At 48.6% G+C, this 23,414-nt stretch overlaps 1 long non-coding RNA gene across 1 annotated transcript in view; it reads left to right on the top strand.

The window, feature by feature from the left end:
- Positions 1-23,414, top strand: part of LOC108393355 (uncharacterized) — a 142,566-nt gene that overhangs the window by 99,570 nt on the left and 19,582 nt on the right. The window contains exon 2 of the long non-coding RNA XR_005055701.2: positions 22,377-22,444. This is a non-coding gene — a long non-coding RNA (uncharacterized lncRNA). The remainder of the gene's footprint in view (positions 1-22,376; positions 22,445-23,414) is intronic.

Below are 23,414 nucleotides of genomic sequence, written 5' to 3'. Positions count from 1 at the left end.
AATCCCATCATGAGGTCTCTATCCTTAGGACTGCTCAAAGGCCTGTCTGCAAATGTCATCCTGCTGGGGCTTCGGGTTCCAAAAAAATGAATTTTGGGGGTTTGGGGAACACGGCATGCAGTCCATAGCACCTTTCTGTGTGATCTTGGGGTTGTGAGTATAGATGGGAAAAAGGATGCAGAACGAATAGCCACTCATTTAGACCCAGGAGCAGCAGCAGAGTCCAGACAGGGATTCTCCTTGCACTCTTTCATGAACTTGATCACTTGTTACTTATAGAATGTGAAGAAGGGCTGTGAAAGCAAGGCTGGGGGGAGAGTGAGCTAGCAGCAGGGAGAGGATGCCTCTGGCCCAGAGTGCCCAGCGCTGGTGTGACATGCAACCCAGGCTTTGATTGTCCCTGGTCTGTGCCCTGCTGTAGCTGCAGCGGCTTGTTTGTCCCAGAAAGGTCAAGTCTGGATGGGGAAGACTCAGCAACTGCCTGCTTGTCATCTCACCCTTTGTTGCTAAAGGATCCAGTTCCCCAGAAAATGGAAGTGTGGCCCTGTGTGGCACCATGTCCTTCTTTGTCTTCATGCTTCCCATTACCGTGGTTTCTAACTAAACCTGGTAAATGATATGCAGATAGAATAGGATGAAGACAAGGGAGGGGGCTCCCACTGGGACAAAAATACCCCTCCACACCCCCAACCAGGCACATGACCTGGTGTCCACCCAGTCCTTCCCCATTGTATGTGTGCAGGCTCCTCCTGTCTCTCCCCACTAGCCACTTCTCTGCCCATTTTCCCTCATCCCACTTAACCCCTTCCTTCTCCAAATCACAAACATGGATGAGAGCTCAGACACACAACCTGTCTGGTTTGTGCATGCTTTGACCCTTGACCTGTTTCAGTCCACGCTTGACATTGATGTTGCCTTTCCCTCCTCATCCACGCTTTTCAAGAACTGCTGCTTCCTTTTTGCCCAAGTCCACGACCTGTCCCCAGCTGAGCACAAAGAATCAATCCTGAGAAAATGGACAGAAGTGGACATAAGTAATTACTCCATTTGCTCTAATTTTCTCTCTCACCACCTCTGTGAACACATATAAGGGCCTTTCCTAGCTTAAAATTGTTCTTGGACATTGCCAGTTACTCTTTTCCTTGCTTATGCAGAGAGGGAGAGATCTCTGGGAATCTTATATCTTATTTCAACAGCTCACCCATCCCTTCCTCTTGGAAATCCGACTCCAGCTTTTACTACTGTTCCCTGTGGCTCCCTCCAAACCCCTTCAGATCTAGTTGCCTTTCCTTGTTCTTATATTTTCAGTCTCAACTGTTCCCCACTGTCCACCCCCAGCCTCCCTCCATCCCACCTTCTGCTCATGGGATGAGTTTCTCTAAAGTCCAACCTGCTCAGGTTCTGGCCACACCCCTTATAAAAAGCAGCTCTGAAACTTACACTTGTAGCCTTGAGATTCTTCACATGTCAGCTCTGTGCACCCATTTATACATCCACCTCCTCAAGGTCGTTACCCTTACGTCCAGTGTCCTCTGCCCCCAGGCTGTGTCCTTTGCTTTCAGTTTTCTTATTTCTCATTGGAGTAAAACAACTGGTCTGGGTATCGACATGAAGTGTTATCCTCTCTGTACCTTTGGCTGTCATTCATTTGGTCACTACAATTTAATATGTACCTGCGACACTGGTTTTTTAAAAACAACAGGTATAGCTTGTTCCTCTCTGTGCCTACTGGGAATGCATTACCCTTGGCTGTCTTTGACAAATGTGTTCTAGTAGGACTAAACATATTGTTCCCCATCTTATACGGCACTTTTGGGCCACCTGCCCTCTCTCCTTCCCTCTATGGCCCCGTCCTAGACAGGAGGTTGACATTTCATCCTTAATGCACGTGAAGACTCATTTTCATATGATATTTTTTTTCTTGGACTCCTATTGACTGAGTAATGACTTAATATTTTAGGTATAAATATTTGAAAAATACAACATGTTTGTATAAGACAGTATAGACTCAGTCTTCTAACAATGCTTAGTGTGCCCACATCTTGTGGGATCCTCATGTTCATTTTGTAACCATTTGGTGATCACCCATCTGGGTTTTGGCAGTGTACCCAATTTATTTTCCTACCCCAGTGCCCATTCCTCCTACTTTCTTGTAGGATATAGCTTTTTACACGTGCCACCTTTTGTTGGAAGCCTTCCTGCCCCTACACTGGACTTAATCCTGGAGGTCAGCTCCTTCAACTGCCGTCGAGGTCCTCCTCAGGTCCCCAGTCTCCCCATCCTCACAGTCCAGTCCCCTGTGATATATATGGCCCACTCCAGGCAGGTTTGCCCCCAGCAGGCCCTTAGGTTCCAGTTGCTGGATCTTAGGGCCTGCTGTTCCCCCCTGCTGGGCAGCCCCCATTTTAACTCTTAAGAGCTACTCGTCTGTAAGACCCACAGATTTGTGCTTATGTCTTGCCTTTACACACACATACGTGTACATGCTCACACGTATCAACTTTAACTTTTAACATACTTTTAACTCTTTAATTTGGAAATAATTCAAACATCTGGAAGCACCCAGTGTCCATCTGATTGCCGATATAAATTTTGGTCACCCTCGTAAGATGTTGTCTGGTTTCTCCAACGTATAATTGCTGTGTTTTTTTCTCCTTTGCAACTAGTGAACAGTGTAAGGGAGGCACTTTAAGAGGCTCATGGAAAGTTCCTCCTAGAATTGGTATCTAGTGATGATTCTTGCCTGATGCAGTCTTTACCTTGATTGGTGCAAATGATTTTCCAACTCCAGTGCATCCTCCATGCCCCTCATTTGATTCTTGGCATTTTACTGTTAGCAAGAGACCTCCCTCTCCCCTATTTATATATCTCTCTGTTCACTATAGGCAGGGACTCAGGAGTTACTAATTTTTCAATGGTTTATAATTCGTTACTTTCCTTAGTTATCTTAGTCTAGCTCAAAATGTTCCAGATTTGGTCCGTGGGTGCTCCTTCAAACTGGCTCCCTTGTTCTTATACAAACACATTCAATGGATTGTAAGCCCCTTGAAAAGACTGTAAGCCCTTGAGCACACATTAAAATTATGATGTACATACAAGAGCGACTCGAATGTGAGGGGAGGGGGAGAGGAAGACATGACTTGTATCTGTTGAATGCTTTCTTAGCCCCCTTATGCTGCTGTTCAGTCACATGTATAATGTAAAGATCTAAGGTACTTCTACTCAAATCCTTTTATGGCTAGGAACTTTGGACTTTACAACACTCAAAGTTTTGCTGGCTTGCACCAGGAAATCTAAGAGTGCCAACCATTGATACGGAATCCTCTCTTATCTTTGAGCCTTTTTGTACCAAAACACGTGATTTCTACGCAGGTAGGAGGACTTAGTGGATCAACATCCATCTTTGGTGTTCACATGAGAGAGAGATCAAATAAGAACCATGTGACAGAGATGATTTTTTTTTACCATAAACTCAAATGCCTTCAGGGGCTGGGAAGTTAACACAAATGAATGAATAAGGCCTGTGCTTTGGCATGGTGTGGATTGCAGTACACTGAAGAGCCCCTGCCCTCCTTAAAGAGGCGGCTGTTTCTCAGCTTTGGCTACTTGTTCTTGTACAATACAGGTATGGGGTTGCTAGATCTCATTTTCCAAGACTATGCAGAAATCCAGATTTTTATGTAAAACCTTAAATTACCTCGAATTCCAAATTACCTAATTCCAAAAAATGTATCCTAATTCCAAAACATGTTGAAGTGCACTTTGGGCTAAGTAAAGCACACTTGAGGTCTACATGCCAAGCCAGCTAGTTGCATGCCTTGTGGCCCCCAATTACATCAAAGTACAGAGGCAGAGAATTGATAACTGGCCTTTCATGAGTCATCCTGAGGATATATTTTGATGATTGTGATTTCGTCTCCAGAGAAGGAAATCTTTAAGGTTCATCTTAAAGTTCCATATAAAAAACAAAACAAGATATAAAATCTGTATGCGTAATACCCAAACCATTTTCTTTTATCATAAGCCCCAAGCCTAGAGCTAATGACCTCCCCCAAAGCAATAATTCTTAGTTACTTACTGAATCGTTTTCATGCATGTGCAGTTATGTTATTTGATGTGTAAAGATGAATTATTAGCCTCTTTTCTGGGACTGAACACAAGTGAATTGCAGTGACTACTGCCCCCTTATTAATATCCATGCCTAGCCTATCATTTTGCCCCTTGCCAAGCCATTTGCAGAGGGAACATCTTCAGTATGTGCAGTTGGTCACGACTCCACAAATATTTCCACTGAATTGTTCCCAAGAAAACCTTTGCCTTATGAATTTTTGTTTTATTACTTTGCTAAAGCAAGTACAGTCCAAAAAGACATGCGGTAGTCCACTTCAGTCAAATGCTGTGCCTAAGCACTCCGTTTTTGTTTTTCTTTTTCTAAAGAAAAAGCATAAGAAATGCCAAGTTATAACACATTGCACTTTTCAGATGTGCATGTTATTTTGTATCCTGCTTCTTGCTATGGGTAGGTAAGCTAGACCCTGAAGCCCCACAAGTCTTTTGACCAATAACGAAATTAAATAAAACCTATTGGTTTATATTTGAAATGGACAGACTTATCACTTTACACTTAGCCTTTGCTTCTTTCCCAAATGCCCCCCTGTCTCTTTTTTCTGAATACATGACACCAGAAAAGTAGATTTCATGATAAGATTTGTTTTCCATTCTTCCTGATCTGAAATCTTTCCTCCTCCAATAGGCTGTGTCCTAGCCAGAGTTGTTAGAGGACACTGCTGTGACCCACTGGGCCAGAGGGGGATTGGACTACAAATGACACTGGATAGGGGTCCAAATCTCTGCATTCTACTAACCCTGAATTTTCCAGAGGAACTTGGCATCTGTGTCCTATTTTGACCAGCATCCCTACCTTTAGGAAAAACCCTCCCCTGGTGTGTCTCATTGAAAAGGGCAAATGAGTCTCTCTCCACCTTGGTTTTTGCAGACTCAGCCTCCCAGGGCACAAACCTGAAATGCAGTTGCTCATGCCCTGTGTTTACTTTTATTTCCAGCCACATCTGGAGGCCAAAATTCATAAATTTATCGCCAAGTCTGACAACAGTTTACTGAGTTTGTACATTAAGGGAAGGGAGGGAAAAAAAGATCCCCTGACTTGTCGGGTATAAAATGGATGAAGAAATCGATGGGCGCACCATAAACCCCAACTGTGTTTATTAGCATCTGCGGCCTGCCTGCCCCAGCGAAGGCGTGAGCAGGCCATGTTTGTCCTGGAGGTGTAGCCCGGAGAGCTGCGTGGTGTACTCTCCATGTATATACAGCCAGGCATCCTTTTAACCCACCAGAGACCCAGGGAGGGAAACAAGGGCTGCTCAGAGTTGGAGGACCACAGACCCGATAGGGCAGAGCAGGAACGGGCGCCCGGCCGTGTTTACAGTTGGGGCAGTCCGGTGGGTGGGCCAATTCTTGTGACGTACTTGAGGCTTTAAAAAACGGCCATAAATCTGATGTGTGTCAAACAGGGTTGGCATTTTCTTTTCCCTTTCACAACCAGGTTTTGTGTGACCCAAAAAAAGAATTTTTTAAAAATAAGACACCTTCTAAATTCTCATGAAGAGGGTCCCGCTGTCCCACCATTAGGGTGGAGCCCCCCAGGAGCACATCGGAGTGTTTTATGGGGGAGGCTCCTGGGGGAAGGGGGTTGCTACTGTGCTTTGCAGTTTTACGGGGATGTTGGAGGGGGTGCAGCAGCGGGACTCAAGGGCGAGTCCTGGAGCTCTGGGTTCAGCCTGGCTCTCGTCAGAGGGCTGCCCCACTTGCTTTGGGTCAGCCTGGAGCCTCTGAAATGATAAAGCCAAGGGTTCCTCTAGGTAACCCCTCTTCTCCCATCAGTAAAGCGGGAACCAGGGGAGCAGTTCTGAGGGCCCCAGGCAGGGGAGGGTGTGCCGCTTGTGGCCACCAGCTGCGGACCCTCCAACTAGGAAGAAATGTGCCGGGGATGTCCTTTTAGCAGACGGTTTGGCTCCCTGGTCCCTCATGTCTGAGGTGAGCCCACCAGAGAAAAGGGCACATTTTGTGGTTGGAGCCCTGGGCTTGGCCCAAACACTCGGACGGAGGGAATCTGTGCCTGGGGAAGGCGTGGCCCACCGAGAAGGAGAAAACCCCCCCTGTCTGTGGGGAGTGCGGCTGCCAGGTCTCTCTGCTCAGGGAACAGTGAGCAAGTGTCGGAGAGCTTGACCTGCCCAGCTTCCAGGAGTGCCCTGACTGGGCAGGTGTGTCATCTTAGGTCCTAGAGTCCATGGCCACCCCACGGCTGCACACCTCTGCCTTCCCATGCCAGAGCGCTCTGTTTACTCGGGAGGTGCCCCTGTGGAGCTCCGTGTGCCCTGGGCCTTGACGCTCTGCTGGCACGCAGGCTGCAGTGTGTGGAGGGCTCCCTTCCCACCTCCCGTTGCCAGGTCTGGGGGGCCCTTTCCTCACTGGGCAGCATCCCCGGCAAGCTGCAGGCCTTCGGGTCTCAAGGGCCCATTGCTTTTCAAGGCATTTTTCCTGGCCCCTGGCCACACTTGACTCCTGGGTTATTTGGGCAGCGTTGCTCAAGGGTGTGAAACCAACTGGGCCAGAGAGGGAGGCTGGGGCTCAACCCGGTGGGGTGGGATTTCCCTGTGGGGTGTGGGTATGGGGCATAGACTTGTCCCCAGCAGGGACCCCTGCAAGGAACCCAGCCACGGAGATGGCAGTACTTTTCCACTGGTGGGTGGGGCCGGGAAGAGAAGAACTTTGAGCAGCCCCAGTGACCTGGCCGCCTAGGGATTTTCCAGCCTTGTCGTGGGGAGGTTATCCCTACGAGGGACTAAGAATCAGGAAGCCTTTATTTAATCTTTTTTTTTTTTTTTTTAACCATGCTTCACTCATGGTGACAAAAGGTGGAGTGAACATGCTTGAGGCCCTCGTCAATGCCTTCCTAGAACCCAGTAGGCCAGAAGGGTGAAATTCATGATTGTGCTTGGTTCTTTCAAAATGTACAGTGCCACTCACCCCAGTGGTAGGTGCTGGAATGAGGCACTCCTCCTAAGGATGCGCTGAGCATCTTAGCTTACCTGAGGTCAGTTCTGCCATTCGTGAAAGCCAGTGGTCTCCTGACTTGTATCCTTGTGGGTCTTGTGTTCTCAAGTCTGGTTGTTTTTTGCTTTAACTGTTTCAGAATTTCCCCTGTGTGAAGTGTGGCCTTGGAGTGGGGTCCACCCCAGTTACACCTGAGGGGTGGGGGCAGCCAAAGGCGGCAGCTCCTTGTGTTGACTCCCATGGGAGACTTAGGCTGGTCCTTCAGATATCCACCCAACACCATTTCCATAGAGGTGCCTTTGCAGTCGCGATTCTTGGCTTCCCAACCCCGTGCATTCTTCTCTTTTTCTTCCCAGGCACTTAATGATTTATAATTGCATGTTTGTATTGACTTGCTTATGACCTGTGTCCCTGCCTGGAATATAACTCAGTGTCCCGTGCACTGCTGTGTTGGCTTAATGGCGGATGAAGGTGGTGCTCCCAGCCTAGTGCCTGACACACCACAGATGCCCAGTCAGTATTTGAGTAAATACCTCCACAATGGCAGCTGGGGGAACAGCCCATGTGGCAAATTAAACCATGGCTGCAGGTGGACGGCTGTGCTTTCTGACTTTCTGTGTTTCTGTGGGCTCTGCTTTACACCTGGCTGCTTCCAGAGAGGGGAATAAAAGGATTACCATTTAATAGTCAAGCCTGATCACTGATCTTTCAAATCTACAGTGTGATCAGAGGTGTAGGAGTATGGTGTATTTATTTTAAGTGGGGAAAAGAGTGCAGGTGGGATCATTAATTCTATGTATTTGAGTTGTTCTTGCATAGATGAATAGCAGTAGGGGCATTTATCTTAACCAAAAAGATGGAGTTGTGGTTTCCTGGCCACTTGGAGGGTATCTAAAAGTCCTGGGTTCCAATGTGAGTATCAGGTGAATCTCTAGTCCCTTCTGCTGGTCACCTACAGGGTTGCTCATTACATGACCATGTTGGTTGGTACTTTCTGCAGAAGGGCTCAAAAGGCTTGCGTGGTTTGTATGTACCAGAGCATCCTCTTAAATGGAGAGTTTGCTTTTGATTGTGAGTTCTCAAAGGCCTGCATGTTGGGAAATTTGGAGTCTTCTCCAAGCATCCTTGGATAGCCAAAGCCTTCTGGATGAAAGGCCCAGTTGGTATGAACAGCTGCCCAAGAGGCCCGGATATTTTGGAGGGAGGAAGGTGTGAATCCTGCAGGCTTTGAGGTCCAGCTGGTAATGTCTGTTCTGGGAGACCTGAATTCTTTGCCTCCACCCGGGACCTCCCTGTACACTGAAGCTGGGCACCCATATTTCACAGCTCAAGACTGGCATGCAGTAAGTTAACAGGCGAAGAAAAAGCAATGAGCAAATATCCAATTTATACAATTTGGAAAGATATACATATGGCAGGCATATCAAGATGTCTAAACATGGATGGTGTGGAAGGTTTTATTTGTCTTAATGGCCTTTCTTTGTCATCAGCATCCATCTCTAAATGAACATAATTCTTTGGCAAGAATGTCCACATTTCCTGCCCTGCAGAGACATTCAGGAATGCAAAATACAGTCACCAAACTAGCAAATTAGTGGAAGATGATGTATTAGTTTGCTCGGGCTGATATAACAAAAAGTCCCATAGATGGTGTGGCTTACACAACAGAAATGAATTGCTTCACAAGCTTTGGAAATGAGAAGTCCCAAGTTCAAGGTTTGGGCAGGGACGGTTCTTTCTGGGGGCAGGAAGGAAGAGTCTGTTCCAGGCCTCTTTCTTGGTTTCTGGGGATTTGCTGGCAATCCTTGCTTGTAGAAGCATCTCCACCTCTGCCTTCACCTTCACGTAACATTCTTCCTGTGTGTGTGTCTGCATTCAACTGTCCTCTTTTTATAAAGATACCAGTTATGCTGTATCAAAGGCCACCTTACTTCACAATAAGCTCATCTTAACTAATTACATCTGCCGCAAACTCATTTCCAAAATAAGGTCACATTCTGAGGTATGGAGGGTTAGAACTTCAACATATGAATGGGGGTGGAGTGGGAGGGTGTTGCGGGGAGGAATTCAACCCATAACAGATGGCACATGACCAACTTTACAACAGCAACCTAGGGGGAACTGGCATTCAATAGTTTTCACATTATTACTCTCACCTCAAGTCTTGAGGTTAATGGGAAACACCCAAGACAGTGTCCAGGAGGAAGCTAGAAATGTGTGGGGTGAGGACCGAGTTAACCCTCCCAGCACTTCCAAAGACTTCGGCGACTTTTGCCATACTGACTCCCGTATTGTTATTTTCTTGGTATTTTTCTACATGGTTTCAGCTTCTACTTAAAAAAACATCCTTTAAAAAGAAACTCCACATCACTATCCTAAATGGAATATGGGGTCATTGGACGTAAATAGAAGATAACGGCAAAATTGTAAAAGATTGAGATTTTGTGGCCTCCCCAAGCTCTGAGCCTGCAGATGACAGTTGCAGAGCTGTTAATGGACTGAAAGCACCAAATAGAGATGTTCTTCCTGCTTTGATCAGGACGGGAAGAGCCTAGAAAAGGGAAAAGCACTTCTGTGTGATTCAGTGTTACCGAATGCCATTCTGAGTATGAGTGACAATTACCTCGGGTACCACTGGGTGATACATTGACTCTAGTTTGGGAAACACTGGAATGATCCAGTGTCCTCACTCATGGATGAGAAACTAAGGCCTCTAAGAAACGAAGACCTCTGACGATCTTCAGATCCTATTGCTGATTAGTGGCTGAGATGACTCCAACCCAGTGGTTCTCAACCAGGGGTGATTTTGCACCCATCTCTCCCTAGGGTACATTTGATAATGTTCTGCAGACATTTTTTGCTTTTACCACCAAGGAGTGCCGCTGGTATCTAGCGGGTAGAGATCGGGGAAGCCACTAGCCATCCAGTAGTCTCTACAGTGCACAGGACAGCCTCCACCACAGAGTGGCCCAGCCCCAAATGTCTCTAATGCTGAGGTTGAGAACCCTGCTCTAGATTAAAGCTTCTGTTTTCACCCTTGCTCCCCGCTGTCTCCTCTACTTGATTGCAAATGCTGCCTGTTTTCCAAACTTGAATAGCTATTACTCTACCAAGGAAGGACTAGAAGATTTCTCTTCTCTCACTCAGGAGGCTTCTAAGCCATTTAGGGTAAAAGTTACATCCTCCAGTTGTCTCAGCAATCTCTTGACCATGTAGGGTTAAATTTTGCTTATAATTTGCCAGAATCCGATGGTGGCAGACACGGACTTCCCTACTGCTTCCTACACAGGAGAGTAGAATAATCTCCACCTGATGCTAAATGGAGGAAACTCTGGGAAGTGGGATTTCTGAAGTGGGATTCTGAAGGGCTTTCAGTCCAAGAGCACAGGATGATGAGTTGGTTACAGACTCAGCCTTCAAGGGACATCTGTGCTAGTAGGGCAGTTAGTTCCCTAAATTCTTACAATGCAGACCCAGCTAGAAATTTACAGGAGCCATGAGAGGGCTGTGGGGGCTTTGAGCAGCCAGCTGGGAGGAGGTGAGGGTGTGCAGGTGGGAACCAGTGGTGCCTGTACCGAGTCCATCCACTTCCTTCTGAAACACCTAAGGCAATGGGCATCCCCGGTCTCTTCCCCAGTTATGACCCTGGCCCTTCACCTCCCTAAGTTGATGAAGCTTTGCTTCTGTCCTGGTGTCATGCATGGTTCCACAGCCCGTACCTGTGTGTGGGGTGTGTGTGCAATGGAGGTGGGTTTTGTTGAGTTTCTGCATTAGACTCCTCAGCCGCAAGGCATGTGTTTATTCTGTGCTCCCTTACACACATGCCATCGCGTGCTGATTGCTGGTCCCTAAAAGGTGGTTTCTGAGCTGTTTGGCAGGAGGGTCAGGCCTCTAGATTTGCTTTCCATCCTTCCAGGCTTCCTCTAGGGTTGATCATGTCTGTCAACAGGCTGGCAGGTGTGTGGTCTGAGTCCCGACAGGTCCAGGGTCTCACAGGAAGCCTGGAATGCGATGACCGGGGCTTGTCATTGTCTTCCGTCTGACATTCAGTTAAATAATCATCTCTGAAAATCACACTCCAAATAGAAGCCCGTAGTGTCACAGGGTGAGGAGCCGGGCTGGGTCCCTGGGCTGCAGAGTCCCGAGAGCGACCTGCCACCGTGGGATCCGGAGGCCCAAGTTAGACACCCGCTGATCGCTCCAGCCCCTGGCCACAGCTCAAGACTTTACATGCAGCCGAGCCTGGGAAAGGAGGTGTCATGTTATGGGGCTTTAGGAATTCCATTTAGTATTTTGATATAGCTGCACATTCTTATGCAGATATATAAAAACCTCTTTTCTGGTCTCACTTAAATAACCTCTTTTCTGTTAGGATTTCCTGATGAACCCAAAGAAACCCACGGCCATTGCCCACACGTGGCTTCCACAAGTAAAATGATCATCCTTTCAGCTCACAGCTTGCCTTTCTTCTAAAAGCACAGCTCTCCACCCCCACCCTGCCCCAGCTTGGTTCTCCTGTGTCCCAGAGAGACAGGAAGGAGGAGGAATGATGGTCCAGATTTTGCAGATGGAGATGATACGGTAGCATAAACGAAGGGTCAGGGCTCTGCGGCCACCCGGCTCCCAAGAGGGCCTCTCGCTCGCTCGTCTGACTGTGAGCCCAGCCAAGCGCCTCCCAACGGCCTCATTCGAGCACCACCTCCGCCAGGCTGTCTCACTTTCTGTCCTTGGCAATTAATTGATCCCTGACTGTCAGCCTCCCTGGGGGTGTCCATGCATTCTACTCTTTTTACCGATACTCAAAATAGTATTAAAAATCCCAGTGCCCCAGATTGTACAGCTAAAAATACCAGAGTTGTAATTCATACCCAGAAATGCCCTGCATTCTTCCTTCTCCCTAAGCCAAGTTAGCCCACTGGCAAATGACTCTGCAGTCATTTCCCTCCATGCCTGCCCGGATGCCCCCATCCTGCTAGCCCAGGGAGATGGGAGCCGCCTTCTCCCCCATCTTCTCACTGGGCATAGTGTATATATACATACGTATATATGTATAACATGTATGATACATAATATACTGTACGTAAGACATATCGTAAAACGCAAGTGTCAGTTGCTTTTGGCATCATCTTTCCTAGTAGTTTCTACCCTGGGGAGCCTGGGGTCTTCCTTCTTGACTTTGTATTTCTGGCGTCTGCGGTAGTAAGGGGTACATGGTAGGTACCTGATGGACACTGAGATGCCCAGTGGTATGTGGTGATTTGAGATAAGGTCGGAGCCGGCCTGTGTCTTGTGTTCTGTTGTTATGAGGTTTCTGGAAGGCTTTGGGGTGGTTTTTCCTCAAGAAAACCCCTCCTGCCCTTCAGGGGCATGGGGAGGCTGAGTGGGTGTCCCTTAGGTGGGCTGGTCACCGTGCGGCCCTGAGGAAGGGCTGGGTGGTGAGTGAGGGTGCACCTCTACACATCTCACACCTCCCTGCCCCCCTTGCCCTCTGTCATCTGCCTGTGCCCAGACTGGGGACTGGGAAGGGAGCCTGCAGTGTCCAGTGCCACCCTCCCGGGAGGGCTCACTTATCCTTCCATAAAAGTCTGTGACATGCGCAGGCTTACAGTGTCACCGGAAAGCCAAGTGCCTTCAATGCTCAGAATGAGCAGTGGCTGTCAAACCAAGTGCCCTGGGACCCTGCTGGGCCTTGGGGGTCCTTGGTGGCTCCCCGAGAAGCAGGGAACTGGAGGGATGGGCAAGTTCTGATCCTCCGTGTTCCTGCCAGCCAAGGCTGGGCCAATGCTGCTGTCATTGAACTACTAGGTCCTATATTCAAGTTTGTTAGGGCGGCGGGCAGGCTTTTAAACTAACATATATAGTGTTCTATATATTCCACTATTGTAAGTGCCTTACCAATATTAATCTGACTCCCCAAACAATCTTCTATGTGGGCACTATTACTACAGAAGCTATTGACCAGTGAGGAAATGGAAGCTGAGAGAAGTCTGAGGCTTACAAAAGGTGGAGGTGGGACCCAAGCTCATACAGGCCTGGTTCTGGCTTCTGCTGCTCGAAGAGAGAAGCTCGAGAACCATTGAGCGTTTAGTCCCCACTGCCCCTGCCCCTTAGTTTGCTGAAACAGCGTCCCCACTGGGGATTGGTCAGGAAGTAGTCCTCTTTGGCTGAGAGGCACATGCGCAGGACTGGTGAGCAGCCCAGGGTGTGCTTGGGAGGTTCTGCAGAGCAGCCCAGGGGAAGCCGGTCACCGGGTGTTGGGAGAGGGGAGACGGACGGGAGAAGGGCCGTGGCAATGCCCTGCGGCCACCTCCCTCCTCACCAGCCAGACACCAACCCAGGGAGGTGGGAGCCTCTTTCTCCCCCAGCCTCACGGTGCCACTATTAAGTGGGGATTTGCCAATCAATAAATCAAGGCACCTGAAAAACGAACCTGGGACCCACACTGGCTCTTTCTTCCCGTCTTGATTAAAACAAACAACATTGTGAAATGTCAACCTGTCAGTCGTTTGGAAAGTTTGTGGCATGGAAAGGCGATTACCCAAATGACTTTTTAAAAGTATGAGAATTTGCCTGGCTGAATGTTTTTTAATTAATGCCCCAAGTTAACATTAATAACTATTCATAGCTCAGTGAGCTGGGCTTGGGGTGGGTTTAGGAAACATTTGGTATCTCTGGCAGAGAAAGAATGTTGACCTGGCTGGCAAGGGGGCTGTGGCCGCTTTTGCAAACCTAAGGGACTTTCAGGGTCCATCTGGGGCTCGGAGAGGAGGCTGTTTGCCAGGGGTGTGGGCTTCCATGGCATCGTGCGGGTTTTTCGTGGCAGCGTGATGGCTGCTGCTGCCCAGGTGGACTCTAGGGCTGAGGTGTCCCAGGTGGGCCCCTCCCCCAGTCCAGTGAACAAGCCTCACAGGGGAGTCTTTGGAAAAAAATGTTGCTTGGGGTCACACTATTTAAACTTACCTCCCTGATTTTCTGTGATCTCATTTTTTCCTTAAAATATCATTGGAAAAGTGTTTTTGAGTTGAACATTTTATTTTCCATTTAAACATGGTGAAACCGACACACAGGGGCCAAGGCTTGGCCGAAGGGTGGGGGCCTGAGCCCAGCACACGTCCTAGGGGTCAGCCTCCCCGCGCCGGGGCCGCGCTCAGCCGCAGCGGCTAAGGGATCCCGCCGGGGCACCACTGTCGGGATGCTCTGCCTCGAGGTTGCTGATGGGTACGAGACCAAAGGTGGGGTTTTAAAAGAGAAAACCTGGTGGGCTTGTAAACTTTTGATTTTTTATTTTTTAAGCGCAGTGGGTTGGGCTCCATCTTTAGGCCCACGTTAGAGACTCTGCTATCAAGAGAGTGCTCAAAGTAGCGCCAATTTAGCAGCTGCAGATGGAGGTGGATTGGGAAAGATGGGAGGTCAGAGGGCCCCCAGGAGTGGCACGTTCAGCTCTGGCTTAGCAGCCTTAAGAGAGCGTGGCCATTGTGGAGGTCAGCCACTTAACATTTATGGAATACCACAGGCCAGCTCTGTGGCAAGCAGCAGTGTGGCTGCTATGATTAATGACTTGTACACAGTACTAGGCTCTAGGAATCCAAACACATGAGGCATATTGCCCACAGGAAAGGAATGTAAGATCTCCTAGAGGTAGATAACCTGTCCCCTCTGTGATCTTGTGTTTTGTGCCAACGTGGGGTATGGGTGGTGACCCTGTCAGCCATCACTGAGGACTGGAAAGTCAGGTGGCTTCCCGTGGCAGGTGGGGCTTGGGCTGGGCGTTAAGGGAATGTGCTGGGAAGAAGCAGAGCAAGACAGGTGTGGGGAGCAAAGATTAGATAACCTGCCTGGAGAGAAGACCTGCAAACAAGGCTGGAGGGACAAGAGGAAGGATTGGAGTGGAGAGAGCCTCTGATGTGGGGTGGATGGGTTTGGTCTGTGCGTGGAAAGCAGTCAGGAGCCGTGGACAACTGTTGAGCCGAGGTTAGCAGAGGTAAATAGTGCATTAGAATGATAAGCTGAATGAGCTCTGTGGAATGGACTGGACCAGGCAGGTCTGAGGTCAGAAGCCCCGTGGGGGATTATTGCAACAGTGGAAAGCAGGATAGCGAGGTTGCTCTCAGCTTTACCCCTGGAGCCAGAGGAGGCGGATGCAAATGTGGACTCAACTATGCACTAGCCTCATGGCCTTGAGCTGTTTTTAAATCTTTCTGTATGTCAATTACCTTATCTTCCACATAACTGTACTATTATTCATTCATTCTTTCAACGAAAAGAAGGCTTTGGCATGCAATATATGCTGATCAGACAATAGAGAACGAAACAGACACGCTTTCTGCACTCAGGGGTGTTACAGTCTAGCAGGCAGAGATGCAAACAAAAATGGAATAAACAAATACGATTGTGTCAGATTAGGTTGGGTGCTGTATGACAGTGCGTTGTACTGCTTGGTGGCCCACGCAGTGTGGTCGTGATGGAGGATCTCGCTGAGAAAGCAGCTGTCTAAGCAGAGACTTGGGAAGTTAAGCGAAGTGTTTCAGTCTGAGGAAGCAGCGAGTGCAAAGGCCTGAGGCACCAAGGAGCTTGGAGCTTTCCAGCCCAGAATAGAGCCAATGTGTGGAGGAATAGAGAACAGGGGGAGAATTGATACAGGATGAGGGAATTAAGAAAGGTAATACATGTTATGGGCTGGGACTCAGTAAACACTCACCAAGTAACATTCTTACTATGGGAACATTCCAGACTTGAGGTTGATGAAGGCCTGAGCTATTGCATTGACCATGGGGATATAGGAGAAGGGGGATCACAAACAACATTAGCAGAACTGACCAGAGGTAGAGTGATTAACACAAGATTAGGGGAGGGATTTAGTACCCATCTAGGTGACCGAGAGAGAGCAGTTACATTCCCTGAAATGGGAGATTCCGAGGGGAGTCTGGCTGAGGGGGTTAGAAGGAGTTCTGTTTAGATAAGGACAATTTGAGGTTATTTGGGAATCAGTGATCAACAGGTCCATCGGCAGCTGGCACACTGGGGCTTAGGGAAAAGGTCAGGGGCAGGGGTTCAGGGAATCTTCAAGGATGAGGGGAAAGGGTAGGAGTTCAGCTGGGCTGAGGACTGAGCCTTGGGGTTCCCCTGGATGCTGGGGCCCAGGAGAAAGAAGAGGAACCAGGGAAGAGGAGGGGCAGGGGAGCTCCTGAGATCTGGGCACCTGAACTAGGTCCACGAGTACCCTCATTCTCAGGCTCAAATCCCCTCTGCATTGCCCCCTGGGGAGCAGGCCCCTTATTTCTGGCATGGCCTCTGCGGGCTGTGCCAGTGGAGCTCGGCCTCTGTTTCCAGCCTGGGGTTGTGTAATAGACTCCGGGAAGTGCACGGGGCCGTAGGTCTTCCTGCACCAAAACACTAATATCATCAGAGCTTTCTGCTGAAAACGGTGCAAGCATTTGGAAAATGCCACCGAGCAGGTCTGTTGAACCCTGTGGCCTGCAGCCTGTCAGCTGGGTTTGGATTCTTGGTCAAGTCCATAGTGTGAGCCAATATTGACTATATCCTTTAGAGGAAAGGGTGGCTGTCCTGTTGGTGACATCTCCGCTGCCTCTGAGGTCCCCCGGAGACCCTTGCCATCTGGGGGCATCTTACTCCTGGTCTCACTCCTTGCTTTGGGTCAAGTTTGCAGCTCTCTCTCCCTGATTTCCAAGCCATTTCCAATTTCACAAGAGATCCTGCAACTTCTGTTTTGACTCTTTTAAAAAACAGCATTGAAAGTTTTGCTTCTAGTTCGGGATGATGAATATCCATTTTATGTTTATTTTTTAGAGTATCATGGCATTGTTTTTCTTCACCAAACAAAGCCTATTCACTTTAGACATGCAAAAAATAAGACACAAACCACCCATAAACTTATTACCCAGAGAGGACAACTCAACCTTTTGCTTTTCTCATTCCCGGTTTGTTTTTACAGCCTAAGCAATTCCGTAATAGATATGTATTTTCACAATACTAGCAATAGCTTACACTTACTGATTACTTATGATGAGCCAGGAAATATGCTACCCAGTTGAACACATGGTTTAATTTTGTACTAATAACCTGCGTGTGAAATAAAGATCAGTGTAGTCCTATTTTACATCAGCAGATAGAAATCACATTAATTACCATGGCAACCGCTGTGGAAGGCTCACTAGCAACCAGGGAAGTCACTACTGCTATCCCCATTTTCCAGATGAGAAAATGATAACTACCCAGGCAGGGTCCCAAGGGCGCCTAGCTAGTCAGCGGTCAAGTTAGGGTTTTAATCTGGAGCAGTCTGACTCTAGAGCACATGTATGTGACATCATTTTGATCATTTACCAAGATGCTGAGGGTTTTTACCCCCACGTTGTCCATCTACAGCATTTTTGCTGGTCCTTGGCATCTTCTTCTCCATCTTCCATGCCCACTGCCCACACTTAGGATGAGTAGTTCTTCAGAGGAATCTCACGTTACCGTACTCACTGTTCAGGAAGAGGGACATCTGGCTGTCTCCCTCTTTCCAAAAACATACACTTGTCTTAACTGTTTTGGAATCAGAAACTGAGATTTGGCTAGAACTCTTTGCAAAGATTATAATCCAACTGACAGTAAATTTGCACATTCCAGCATCCCTTTCCACCACTCTGAACTGGGTCACCAGAATCCTTATGGGACTAGGCACAAGGAAACGACATTTCCTGTGTTTTAAGTCTAAGGCTGCCCTTTAGAACTGGCTTATTTTCCCATAATGTTATTTTCCTTGAATAGATACACATATACATATCTACACACACACACACACACACACACACTCACCCATGCACATATTTAGAGGTGATCTTGCCCACATAAAATAAATCCTAATCCGTAGTGGGCTTTGGTTCCCATGCCACTTTGATTAAAGAGCAGAAATGCTGTAGGCTCCGCACTTAAACCCTGGAAAGCACACACTTTCTCTGAGCAGGTCAGTCTCAGTGAAAGGCACAGTTAAAGAATGTCATGGGTAGATCGCGCTGGCGTTTGACTTGGGAACTTCTGTCTCAGCCTCTGCATACATCGCCGCCCTATTTCGCACAGACTTCCATTTGCAGATGCCCGTCAGGTGCAGGTGTATATACCTGTCTATTGACCAGGGCTTCATCTTTCAAGCCCTGGCCGAGTGCTCAGGGAATCGTCTTCCCCAGGGGAAGCCCCCAGGAAGGTGCACTAGGAGAGAGGAGTAGGCGTGCTGCCGTACCCTAGTGTTTGTTTTTCATAGAGGAAGGATAGTCTCATTGATGTCAACCCGCCCTGGCATTGTGGTAACAGTTCATTGATGTTCTAGCTGTTGAATGAACTAAGAAGGTGGTACCAACTCTTGTTAATAGCCACCTCCTCTTGAAAGATTCCTTGGAGAGGGAGAAAAAAGACAGAGAGAGAGAGAGAAAGGAAAAAGGATATTTAGAGAAAGGTGTATAGGTGAGTGAGTTCCAGGTAAACATTTCAGAGTTGGGCCAGGCCAAAGAGGAGGTCTCTGGGCCTCAGTTCAGTTCTTCCATTAACCTTCGATTGGGTTAATACCAACTAATGAAGCCCTTGACTTGGACTTTGGGTTTCCCAACTTTCCTTTTGTGAAAAAGTCATCTATTCGTCTATCAGTCATCTTTTCTAGTTGGTGCTGTATTTGATTTTACTGGGGTTGGGTAGTTTGTGGGAAAGATTGCTGAGCAGCTTGCTTGTGTACAAGCCAAACTGGGCTGGGGTGGGGAGGGCAGGAGAGAAGCCTTTCGACCCTCTCTCAGCAAGAAAATAAAGATCAGTAAACTCTAATCCTGACCTGGGTGCAAATCCCAATAAAGATCCAGGTTAATTTTTCCTGCCCATCTAACCCTTGAATCCATTGTAGGAATCACAGTTCTGCAGCCCTAATCTGCCAGATCACATTGTATAATTGTTTTTTATAGGCCTGGGTGTGATATGTGCTCAGTGTTTATGCTGCAGGGGGCTGCGTGTGTTTGGGTGTGTGTGTGTGTGTGGACTTCAGAGGTGCGCTCCGTCCTGCCAGGAGCCCGGGTGGGAGCTGCTAGAGTGTCCAGGACAGAGCAGCTGAGCCTGGGACAGGGCCTGGGTTCAAGGAGCGAGTGGATGGGAGGCAGTTGGGGGAGAGTCTTGGGGCTGGGCTGGGGGGTCTCTGAGAGAGAGCCATGGTATTGGGTGTCAGTATTGGGCATCCAGCCAAGGGTCTGAATGAAGGGTGGCAAGTTTGGAAATTGGCAGGACGTAGGCGAACTTGGGGCTGAATTAGGTGCTTATGGCCTTAGGCACTCCTGTCTTCATGAACCCTTTCCTCCATTAAAAAAGTACACGAGAAATTTGCTGTGTGACCCATGGTTTGGCCTGGTGTAGACATCACGCTTCTCTGAATTTGGACCCACCCAGAAGGTGCAGGAATTCCCCACTGCAGCCTTCGTTTTGGCCAGTGAGGGGGCTCTCGCCTATCGGGCGCTGAAATCCCATGTCCTGTCCCACTGATTTTCCCTTCCCTCCGTGGTCTTCTGTGGCAGGGGCCTCCTGCAGGCAGCACGGCTCCGTGTAGTGGTGCACTTCTAGGAGAAGGCAGCTGGTCGGGGTGGGACTGACGTGTCCCAGGCTAATGGCTTCTTGTGGCCTCACCTGCTGGCCTTTAATTCCTCTGTGGGAGGCTTTCAGGAGGACCAGGCCCTTCCGTCTTGGTTGGAGATGGTTGGGCTGAGATCCGCCAGGTGGAGTCTGTCTCAAGGCGTCCCTGGAGATGGGAGGGTGGGGACTGCAGGGGGAAGGGAGGGACCTCGGGGCAGGCTCTGACCTCCCTCTGAGGTTTGGGGTCAGGGGCAGTATGCTGCTTTTGGTCTCTTTCCAAGGGAGTGCCATCTGCTCCCTGCCCGTCCCCGGTGTGCGCTGAGGCTGTGAAAGCAGCAGGGACGGGTGTGTGCAGCTCTGGCAGATGTTGAAGACCGTGTGCTGTGGGCCAGGATGGACAGGACCCATGGTCCACCCAGGCTCCTGGGAGGCCGGGCATCTTGCCTGGCCCTGATGGCCAATTTGAACATGAAATGCAAAGGGGAAAAAGACCCCTACTTATTTTAAGAGGCAGAGCAGAAATAGGCCTTTCTGTTGCATGCAGTGGTCGTTAGATGGGCATTTCAGGCCAGAGGTTGGAAGGCCTAGAACCTAATTGCAGGAAGAGTTGGTGGGGGGAGGCAGCTGTCTCTTGGGCTGTCAATGATGTTGCACTCACCCATCTGGTGAGATGTCACTCCAGAGGCCAGCTGGGCAGGTCTTGGGGCCTCCTGGAGCAGGGTGGTTTCCACCCCAGGAGGGATATTTGGGATGAGGTCAGTTTGCCTGAGGTTTCTGGGGAGGGAGCATTAGGAGGGTGTTTGAGGGGACCCCTCTAAGCCCTGGCTACACAGTGTGTTCTGTGAACCACCAGCATTGGCAATCTCTGGTTGCCACCCCTGACTTACCAAATTTGAATTTTAACAAGCTCTCCAGATGATCCTTAAATTTCATTGCATATTGCACTTATCTGGGGAACTTAAAAACATTAAAAAAAAAGTGTCCAGTCCAGGCTTCTCTTCATACCCATCAGAACCATTATGTGTGGGACCCCAGGCTTCAGGATGACTTTGCAGTTGCCCAGGGGAGGGAGGTGGTGATTTCAGTGGGTAGCCAAGCCGGGGAACCTTGGCTGTAGGAACTCTCCCTCCCCTCCTTATCTCGTCCCCCCTCCACCTTAGGGTTTAAAGAAGGTTCCCTCTAGTGTCCCACTAACCCCTTCTCACAGGGGCAGAGTTTAGATTTACTTGTGTTAGATTTCCCATCTCCCCTGGGAGCATAAGGCTGGAACCGCTTCTGCTCAGCTAGGCTGTAGCTTGGATGAGTTTATAGGATGCTTCTCGCCTAAACTGAACGTGGGTTGGGCGTGGGATGACCTAGTGGTAACAGAAACTGAACCTATCCTGGTACCAGAGTTGGAGGGTATCTTACGGTTCTGTTTGCTTCTTTTTGATGACTTTCTAGCGTTTGCTAGTTGTCTAGTTAGGTCCCAAGTATTGCACGGTTCATCAGAACTGAAATTGTTGAATTCTTTGCCCTACTGTAGGCAAGAGGCCTAGATTGCATTCGAGGCTGTTCTTGGGATAAGTTCATGGGCGTCGTAGAGGAAGCCGGGCCTGGCAAACTCATCTCTCCAGGACTGGGGCAGCGGGTGCTGTAGCGCAAGAGGCCCCCATTCTGGTTGGTGGGCATTGGGTGATGGGGTTGGCCGCAGAGTTCTTGCCCATCCCCTGTCCTTTGTGACTCTAGAAACCACGGGTGTGACCGAAGCCCTGAGATGATGTAGGCGTGCGTCCAGCACAAGAACAAAATGCCACCCAAACAATCCTTTCCTTGGTGAGTGAAGGTTATAAGTTTTCTGTTTCAAATCTGATGGTATTGTTTTTCCCCTTTTTCTTTCTTTTCTGTTTTCATTTGCCAACCTAAGGGCCTAGAGTGATTTCTCTGAGCCTAATGATGGGGAAGCTTAGAATGGGGCTATTATCTTTAAACACCTTTTGAAATACTATTCTTCCTGGTGTCTGGTGAACAGAGGTCAGATTTGAAGATTAAATATCCATTTTAGCAGCAAGATCGGCTATGCTGGTAACTGTGGCTATTTGCTCAGGAATCGTCTAGATAGTATGCAATAGCCTTGCACCCTGGAAACCCACAAAGGAGTAAAATTAATCAATGTATGGCTACTATTTATTAAGTGTATGATAGGGGCTGGGCACAGACCTAGATGTTTCACATGTGTTTCCCCATTTAATAAATTCAGACATCCCATAAGGTCAAAACATAGAAAAATTCAGAGAGATTATCTTAGGAGTCTCAGTAAACAGCCTCCTCAAAACAGAACAACTCAGGACTGTGGCTGTAGATGACTTTGTAGTAAAGGACTACTGTGAATTTAAGTTTTGCCATAACTGATAAAAGTTACTACCCAGTGTCATCACCATTTACGTCTTAGTTTATTCTAGGTCTAGATTATTTCGGTGATCACCTATATTTATGTGAAAGTATTCTTCAGTTTGCTGTGTTCATGGCTGACAAAGGAACTGGATTGCTCCCTTTATTCTGAATTCATGGAGTTTTATTCTATATTACTAGAGGATAAACAATTGTTATTTATGTCCTTAGGAGGCTGTCTGGCACTCAGAGACCACTTGCTCTACATAGTAAGCTTGGAGATGAGTTTTATTATCGTGTTTCCTGGCGTAACTCTCCCCTTCTTTTTCTAGGTGAAATCAGAGGTTCGTGGCTGACCTGGGTTGGTGCTTTGAACCAGGAAAGAAGGACAAGAAAAAAGGTGAGCTGCACATGGCAATTCGAGCACAGCCACACCCCTGTGCCCTTCTGGTTTGGGGGCTTTTGCTCCTTCTGCATCATACCCCCTTGCCTGGGCATCCCTAACACACATGCTTGCGAGCCCAGAGTGGTGAGCGGCAGGCAGGAGCCTGGGCAGTGAGGCGTCACAAAAGGTCCAGAGACCCGGGTTCATGAGTACTAAGTCCTTGCGATTGGTTCAGTAGGTCCTCACAGCTTCTGCTTCTGTGAACTCATTCTCACCTCTCACACTTGCGCATCAGCCACCGTATACCCAATCTACAGATGAGGAACTGAGGTACAGTCACTCGCCCGAGGTCGCCCAATTAATGCAGAAGCCAATTCAAAGCCAGGGCCCCAACTGCGTCCTCTTTCCATTCCAAGTGTCAGTGAATTGTTCCAGCCACCCGGTGCGCTGTGCGCCAGCTCCTACTGCCTGCTCTTTGTAGGCAGGGTCCCGTGCAGGGCACGGAGGTCCTACGGTGTGTAGGGAGGGCCATCAGATAGGAAACTCAAAGCCTGCAGGTCCAGGAGACAGAGGAACATATTGATTGTACCTTCTGACCTTCAGGAGCACAGAGACTTACCAAGGGATTAAAAGGGGCTCTTGGGACTTTCTGGAATATGCCGGCTGAAGTCTGGTCCTAATAAAGCAGGATATGGGGTAAGGGGCCGCCCCCTGAGTACAGGGGTTGGGTTTGCCTGTAGCTGCTAGATGTTGCCATCTACAGTAGTCACAGTGCTGCTGGCAAATCTCAGTCTTACTATGCATCAGTACCACTGAGGCAGCTGGCAGTTTCCATCGGAGGCAGAGATGGTCTCTGCTCCTCCTCCTCCAGAGCCTGGGAGAGGGAGTGTTGTGTTGTGTAAAGCGGGGCATTGCAATTGGACAGCTCGTGTAAACTTGCCACACTCGGTCTAGCATAGCGGCAAAGAGCATCAACTCTGAAGGC

This window comes from Manis javanica, chromosome 4 (genome assembly GCF_040802235.1).
Source record: "Manis javanica isolate MJ-LG chromosome 4, MJ_LKY, whole genome shotgun sequence".
NCBI lineage: Eukaryota > Metazoa > Chordata > Mammalia > Pholidota > Manidae > Manis > Manis javanica.
This window is presented reverse-complemented; position numbering and strand designations above follow the sequence as displayed.